We start from the raw sequence: 8,481 nt of genomic DNA on the forward strand, positions 1-8,481 counted from the left end.
CGGAGGAGGAGGAGGCGCTGTCCTGAACGGCTGCCTGTCCTGCAGCTGTCCGTTTTTTTCCCTTCTTTTTTATTATTTTTAGTACGTTGAGTGTGTAGTCAGGGGGCCTAATCTTTTTATGTGTGGGGGGTGGTGGGGGGGAAGGGGGAAACTGCTTTTCGAGTCCCTACCTGGTCGGAGGGGTTGCCTTCCTCCGAGCAGCGACTTCGACCTGTCCTCACGGCCTACCAGCGGGTCCTGGAGCGACGTTTTCCTGAGGGGACCTGGCCAGAACATCGGCTTTGGCGGCGGCGCAGAACATCGGCTTTGGCGGCGGCGCAGCGCTGGAGCACTATTGCGGAGCGGGCGATGCCTTTCCTGGGTCGCCGCGCTGGGACTCCACTATGCTTGGTACCGCCGAGGAAAACATCGTGGAGCCGCGGTTCTGCGGAGCGGCCAGCTGCGACGTTGAACTTACATCTCGCCGAGATCACCAGTGTGCGGAGCTCCGTCTGGCGCGGTCTGTTGGCTTGGAAGCCGCAGGTGGGAAGGTGGCCGTTCCTGGCACCCCAAGCCGCTGGGGGTTCTCCCGACGCCGGAGCACCATCACCCGGCGAGAACATCGGGCGCCGTGGCGGCGACTGTGGAGGCCTCAATGGGCCCGACTTTGGGTGGACAAGAGGATGGGGACTGGACTTTGTGCCTTCCCCCACAGTGGGAATCACTGTGGGGGGATGTTTTTGTGTTAAACTTCTTTTTGAATGCTATGTTGTATTTTTATTAGTGTGCTGCAAGGACATCAGAATTTCCCCTGAATAAGGGGATTAATAAAGTTTAATCTAATCTAATCTAATCTAACTACCTCACACTGATAGTAGGTGAGCAATATATCCTCAGGATACTTTCTCGTTGTGCAAGTCTTTCATTCATTTATTCTATAACTCTCTATATCACCGTCTATATCTCTCATTTCCCTTTCCCCTGACTCTCAGTCTGAAGAAGGGTCTGACCAATTCCTTTTCTCCAGAGATGCTGCCTGACTCGCTGAGTTACTCCAGCATTTTGTGTCTATCTTCAAATGTAAACAGTCACAGTTATGGAACCTCACTCACATCTCCACTCGGCCCTTCCCACACGGGACAGACCTGAGCCATGGTGCCTTGGTCTGCATTGTCGCCATCCACCTGTAGACTTCCTCTTTGTCCTCCCATGTAGCAATTACATTGTACCTATTGGAGAGCACTATAGTCTGTAGGCCCTCCTTAGCCTCAGGTAAACACACCAAGTGACCCCTTTAGCAGTGCACGCTCCTCTTCCTGACCCTGTGATTTTTTTAATTTAGTTTAGTTTAGTTTAGAGATACAAAGCAGAAACAGGCCCTTCGGCACACCGGGTCCGCGCCGACCAGCGATCCCCGCACAATAACACTATCCTACACCCACTAGGGACAATTTCTACATTTACCAAGCCAATTAACTTACAAACCTGTACGACTTTGGAGTGTGGGAGGAAACCGAAGATCTCGGAGAAAACCCACGCAGGTCACGGAAAGAATGTACAAACTCCGTACAGACAGACGTTGTCGGGATCGAACCCGGGTGTCTGGCGCTGCATTCGCTGTAAGGCAGCATCTCTACCGCTGCGCCACCATGACCGCCCAATCAGAGTATATGATTGTACTCTGGATAGAGTGTTCAGAGGTTTCTCGATGGCCTTGATGAGCCAGAGTGTTTCCAAATCACACTCTAGCTCATCAAGTCTGAGCTGGACAGCCTTGAGATGAATCTGACAGGCATCTTTGTTGATTCATTATCAACAATCTTAAAAAGCTTCAGTCCTGGCACACAATCAGCCTGCCACACCTTAAACGTGCTTTATAATGTTTACTTGATTAGTTAAAATATCTATTAGCAGGTTACATAGTTATATTTAGAAGTTAAATTAGTTGAACCATAAACTATAACTGTGGTGGCGCAGCGATAGAGTTGCTGCCTTACAGCGCCAGAGACCCGGGTTCGATCCTGACTATGGGTGCTGTCTTTATGGAGTTTGTACGTTCTCCCCGTGACTGCATGAGATTCCTCCGGGTGCTCCGGTTTACTCCCACATTCCACATTCCAAAGACATGCGGGTTTGTTGGTTAATTGGCTTTTATAAATTGTTCCTGTGTAGGATAGAACTAGTGTATGGGTGATCGCTTATTGGCCTGTACTCGGTGGGCCGAAAGGGTTGTTTCCATGCTCTATCTGTAAACGAAACAAAACTACACTAAACTAAACTAAACTAAACTAAACTAAACTAAACTAAACTAAACTAAACTAAACTAAACTAAACTAAACTAAACAAAGACATGCAGCTTTGTAGCTTTATTGGCTTCTGTAAATTGTCCCTATTTTGCAGGATAGAACTAGTGCTAAGGGTGATTGTTGGTTGTCATTGATCTGTGGGCCAATGGGCCTGTTTCCAAGCTATATCTCTAAACTAAAACAAATCTGTTGGTAAGTATGGAGGACATTTAATCATTATCTGAGGTAGTGATTTAAACTAAGGCTTGGACCAAATTTAGATTAGTTTTAGTTTAGAGATATAACGTGGAAAGAGGCACCTCGGCCCATAGGATTCTTGTGAGATCAAATAGAGTCTCTCTTTCTTGCGCTGACTTTCAAGTCATGAAGACTCCCTCTACTTTGTTCTTTACAGAGCACGGAGTCAACTTGGGCAATTTTTTTTGTGACATTGGTGAGATGCAAGTTACATCTCTACACTGGATGTGCTGAGGTACAGGCACTGAGGTGCAGGCACAGTAAGTAAAGTGCCCAATTCATCAGTACTACAACCAGAATATCTGGTCCTGTAGTCATTGCAGCATCCAATTGTCTCAACTGTTTATTAATATAGAAACAGTTAAATTGGCTGAAAACTGGCTTCTGTCTGGAACAAAGATGCCTGTTGGATTCATCTCAAGGCTGTCCAGCTCAGACTTTATGAGCTGGAGTGTGATTTGGGAACACTCTGACTCATCAAGGCCATTCAGGCCGGATGGTATCAATCTCCGGAGGAAGCGGAGATTTAGCATCCCTGGCTGATCATGCTTTAGCCATGTAAATGCTTTAGCCATGTCATAGTCATAGAGTCATAGATACAGTAGTACAGTGTGGAAACAGGTCCTTCGGTCCAACTTGCCCACATCGGCCAACATGTCCAAGCTACACTAGTCCCATCTGCCCACGTTTGGTCTGTATCCCTCCAAACCTGTCCTATCCATGTTTCTTAAACCTTGGGATAGTCCCAGCCCCAACTACCTCCTCAGGCAGCTCGTTCCATACACACACCACCCTTTGTGTGAAAATGTTACCCCTCAGATTCCTATTAAATCTTTTCCCCTTCACCTTAAACCCATGTCCTCTGGTCCTCGATTCACCTAATCTGGGCACGAGACTCTGTGCATCTACCTGACCTATTCCTCTCATGATTTTATACACGTGTCCGGCTTCCACTTGCTGGCTACTACTACTGAGAGATGTAAAAGGAATAATATGTGAACTAAAATTGGTCTGCGAAACATGAGTTATGAACGGGGAATAGTGATGGAAAAGTCAAGCGCGACATTGAGGGAGAGAGAAGCAGAGCCAGGAATTTGATGGAAAATAACTGAAAAGGGCAGTACTGTAATTTTTGAAGTTTGGTTACTCACTACTGCATCCATGCTGATTAGAACATTAAGAGTGTATTCCAGTGTATTCATTGTTATTTTATCTCAGAATAGCTGTGGTATTGCAAGTTTGAGATTTACATTATATCCAGCAACATATGTGGGTAGGCTTAGAATTCAGGACTTTATCTTCCATATTGGAGCCAAAATCTTATAATAAATGACTCCAAGCCAATGCATCAACTCCTGTCAAGGGCAGAATGAGTCAGGAGCCAGAGCCCTCTCTTAAAATAAATTACTCTTTTCAATTTTTAGGCCTGATGCTAAACTGAATATTTAAACATTCATGGCCTAGCCACTGTTGTCTATCGAGAATTATTGCCATGTCTCCTGCCATATTTATTCTATTGTCAGCCCTTTCATTGCTCACGACTTGAGAAAATATAACAGAGATTAAACTTGACTGAAACCAAAAAGACTTGCTCTCTTCAAAACCGATGCTTCACATCCACAAGAAACTCTTTGGATGTGGGCGCAAGGATAGCACAAAACCACATTGGTGGTGTAGTGAAAAGCAACATTTTGATGAATAAGTAAAAAAGCTGGTTTGAATATAGATTCAACTATTTGATTTCTTTTTTTTGAGGTTTCTTTACATGTAAATATAGAACAGCTTGAGTTTGCCGGGGAGGAACCGTGAAAATGTAAAAGCAGCTTCATACATTTTGCATGATCTTCTGTAATTAAAGAGTTATCTTTTCACCAAGGAGGTCTGTCCATTTAGAACTATTTGATGTGACTGCCAAATGAGTCAACAATCCACAACAAAATTAAAATATGGTAAGTGTTTAACAGAAGTTTTATGTAAAACTAGACTAAGTAGGACCCGTTGGGTCCCAGCTTCACACAGGAGGGCTGGCCCCCCAACGCAATATTCCACCTCTCCACCAATTCCAATATTGCTGGCCAGTGGGGGGAGCTCTCTGGAGCACTAACATGGTGTTGTGGGCCGAAGGGACAGGTATGGACATTGTGGGCCGAATGGATTCTTGGGCTGGCAGCTCAGTCACTGAAAGAACACAACACACACACCCACACACACACACACACACACACACACACACACACACACACACACACACACACACACACACACACACACACACACACACACACACACACACACACACACGCGCACACACACACACACAAACACACACATTTTTTATTTTTCATCGATGGGAACAATCCTCGGGACCTGCTCAGCGGAGGAGGACTATGAGTAAGATGGCCAAAAATCATAGCGATATATGGTAGTGTCTTTTCTAAAATCAATATACAGCACAGACAGGAAGTGGTCAAGATGAGACTTTTAATTGTATAGATGACTCGTTGAATTGTCCTTGAATTTTGTATGAAAATCGCCAGAGTGATGGTTTTGTTTATATAATTTCTGACTAATTCCAATTTTTCAAAATTCCACGTAATTGATAACAGCTATTTAGGAATCTTGTTTGAACACCACACATGGTGTGAAATCATTTATTGAGATTGTTGACAATCACACCAAGTCACCTCTTAATATTTGTGTTGACATTAATGGGTGCGGAAGTGAAAATAAATGTTTCAGGTTTGCATTTTATAGCTCTTGAAAACAAAAAAAAAGCACTTTGCAGCTTATTTTTCTTCATCCACTGTTACACAGCTGGATTGGAACTCATCAGCACAAATGAGTTCCAGATTTTCTGGCATTGTACACTGAGGCTTAAAAAAATCAACTTATGAAGTTTTTCTTCATGCCATGATCACATGGGAATATGCATATTTATTGTTTTTTTTAAAAACAATTTCAAGATTCAATCTTACAATTGTTTTTTTTAAAAACAATTTCAAGATTCAATCTTACATTCTTTTTGGGCTTCATTAAATTTGCAAATTGATGCACTTTTTTTTTTGCATTGTTTTCATTCAGCATTAATACCTGTAAATACAGAATCTAATTACCTTTAGAATGTTTATTTGGCTTACAGCTAGGTGTTAGGCTCCAACACAAATCATGTTATCAGCCAAGCATGTGCAGAAGTCATCGATTCCATCCAGTAGCCGCCACAAATGTTTGTGGACGCCTTCTGCTATGAGTAGAAATTCTTCAATGACGGACTCACGTTACAGAAATATTCCAAAGGAACTTGAGGATGTTGGGTCAGGCCGTGCTGACAGCTAGCTGGCCAGCCATCGAGAGTCACCAGCTAGCAGAACAAGGAAGAATGTTTAGTTTAGTTTAGTTTAGTTTAGAGATACAGCGCGCAAACAGGCCCTTCAGCCGACCAAGTCTGCACCGACTAGCGATCCCCGCACATTAACACCATCCCCTACACACTAGGGACAATTTACATTTACACCAAGCCAATTAACCTACAAACCTGTACATCTTTGGAGTGTGGGAGGAAACCGAAGATCTTGGAGAAAACCCACGCAGGTCACGGGGAGAACGTACAAACTCCGCACAGACAGCACCCGTAGACAGGATCACACTCGGGTCTCTGGTGCTGTAAGGCAGTAGCTCTACCACTGCCCCACTGTTCTGGACCTGTTCTGGACTTCCATCACTGTGCATTGCAGAACAAAATCAGGAATGCGCTGGATGTCAATTGCATTGATTTCTGTCTCTTTCTCCCACCATGGTCTCCAAGGGCATCCAGTGAGTTGCTTGTTTAAGGGGCCTGATACATGTCCATATTTACCGCTCAGTATTATACCATCAACAGCTGGTGTTTTTTTCTGGGGTCACTAACACTAATTAACTAGACAAGCACACCTCTTCAACCCTCACCCTGAACACCGGCGTTCCACAGGGCTGTGTGCTGAGCCCCCTCCTCTACTCCCTCTTCACCTATGACTGCACACCTGTACATGGTACTAACACCATCATCAAGTATGCAGATGATACAACGGTGATTGGCCTCATCAGCAACAACGATGAGTCGGCCTACAGGGAGGAGGTCCAGCACTTAGCAGCATGGTGCGCTGACAACAACCTGGCCCTTAACTCCAAGAAGACCAATGAGCTCATTGTAGACTTCAGGAAGTCCAGGGGCGGCACGCACACCCCCATCCACATTAACGGGACGGAGGTGGAACGTGTTTCTAGCTTCAGGTTCCTGGGAGTCAACATCTCCGATGACCTCTCTTGGACCCACAATACCTCAACTCTGATCAAGAAGGCTCACCAGCGTCTCTTCTTCCTGAGGAGACTGAAGAAGGTCCATCTGTCTCCTCAGATCCTGGTGAACTTCTACCGCTGCACCATCGAGAGCATCCTTACCAACTGCATCACAGTATGGTATGGCAACTGCTCTGTCTCCGACTGGAAGGCATTGCAGAGGGTGGTGAAAATTGCCCAACGCATCACCGGTTCCTCGCTCCCCTCCATTGAGTCTGTCCAAAGCAAGCGTTATCTGCGGAGGGCGCTCAGCATCGCCAAGGACTGCTCTCACCCCAACCATGGACTGTTTACCCTCCTACCATCCGGGAGGCGCTACAGGTCTCTCCGTTGCCGAACCAGCAGGTCCAGGAACAGCTTCTTCCCGGCGGCTGTCACTCTACTCAACAACGTACCTCGGTGACTGCCAATCACCCCCCCACCCCCCGGACACTTATTATCACTTATTATTATTTATTTAAATCATTTGCTATGTCGCTCTTCCAGGGAGATGCTAAATGCATTTCGTTGTCTCTGTACTGTACACTGACAATGACAATTAAAATTGAATCTGAATCTGAATCTGAATCTGAAGTATGCGTTTAATTATTATTAAATTTAAGTTTAAATTTCTTCATTTCAATGTACGTTAGAATGAGAAATCTTACCAAACTATGGCAAGGCTGCAAAAGGGCAGGGGTGAGCAGCCTTTTAATGCCATCTGACTGGTTCAGAAGCAATGAATGAATGAACGAATGAATGCTTATTGGCCAAGTATTCACATACAAGGAATTTGCCTTGGTGCTCCACCCATAAGTGACAACATGACGTACAGTGACAGTTAGGAATGACACAAAGCATTAAAGAGATACAAGCAGGATCTGAAAGGCTCCAACAGTTGTGGGTATAGCCCCTGTCCCACTTACCGTGTCCTTGGCATGCTAATTACGCGACCTCGTCGTCGCATTGAGGCACGATGATCCCGTGATGGTCGCGCGCATCTTCATGCGCACGCACAGCCTTCTGGAGTGTGTGACATCATTTGAAGATGGACACAAAATGCAGGAGTAACTCAGCGGGACTGGCAGCATCTCTGGAGAGAAGGAATGGGTGTCGTTTCGGGTCGAGACTCTTCTTCAGTCTGAAAGAAGGGTCTTGACCTGAACTGTCATTCATTCCTTCTCTCCGGAGATGCTGCCAGTCCCCTGAGTTACTCCTGCATTTTGTGTCTATCTTCAATTTTCTTGGCCCTGCTCTGGGAGTAGAAGTGGGGGTGGATCCAGATCCGCAACGGCCGTGGGCCCCAGTTCGGCGATTGTTTGCCTGCTTCTGCTGCTGTTGGAGGTGAGACGTTGCGTCACGCCAGGGTATTGGGCCTGTCCCACTTTGGCCATCAGTTACGCGACAGGCTAGTGGCGCGCGAAGATTTTGTTCGGTACAAAATCCGGGAGCGCGACGCAGTACCGCGCACAACTACATACCCCTCTCAGTGGGACCGGCCCCGCACAGCCATACGATGCCCGTGCACCTCAACGCGACCACGAGGTCGCTTAATTTGCATGCCAAGGACATGTAAGTGGGACAGGCCCTTAAGGTTCTTTGCCTTTTGCCGAAGATCAAACGTGTTGGACAGTTGTACAGCTGGTAG

The sequence above is a fragment of the Amblyraja radiata genome, chromosome 4, assembly GCF_010909765.2.
Source record: "Amblyraja radiata isolate CabotCenter1 chromosome 4, sAmbRad1.1.pri, whole genome shotgun sequence".
NCBI lineage: Eukaryota > Metazoa > Chordata > Chondrichthyes > Rajiformes > Rajidae > Amblyraja > Amblyraja radiata.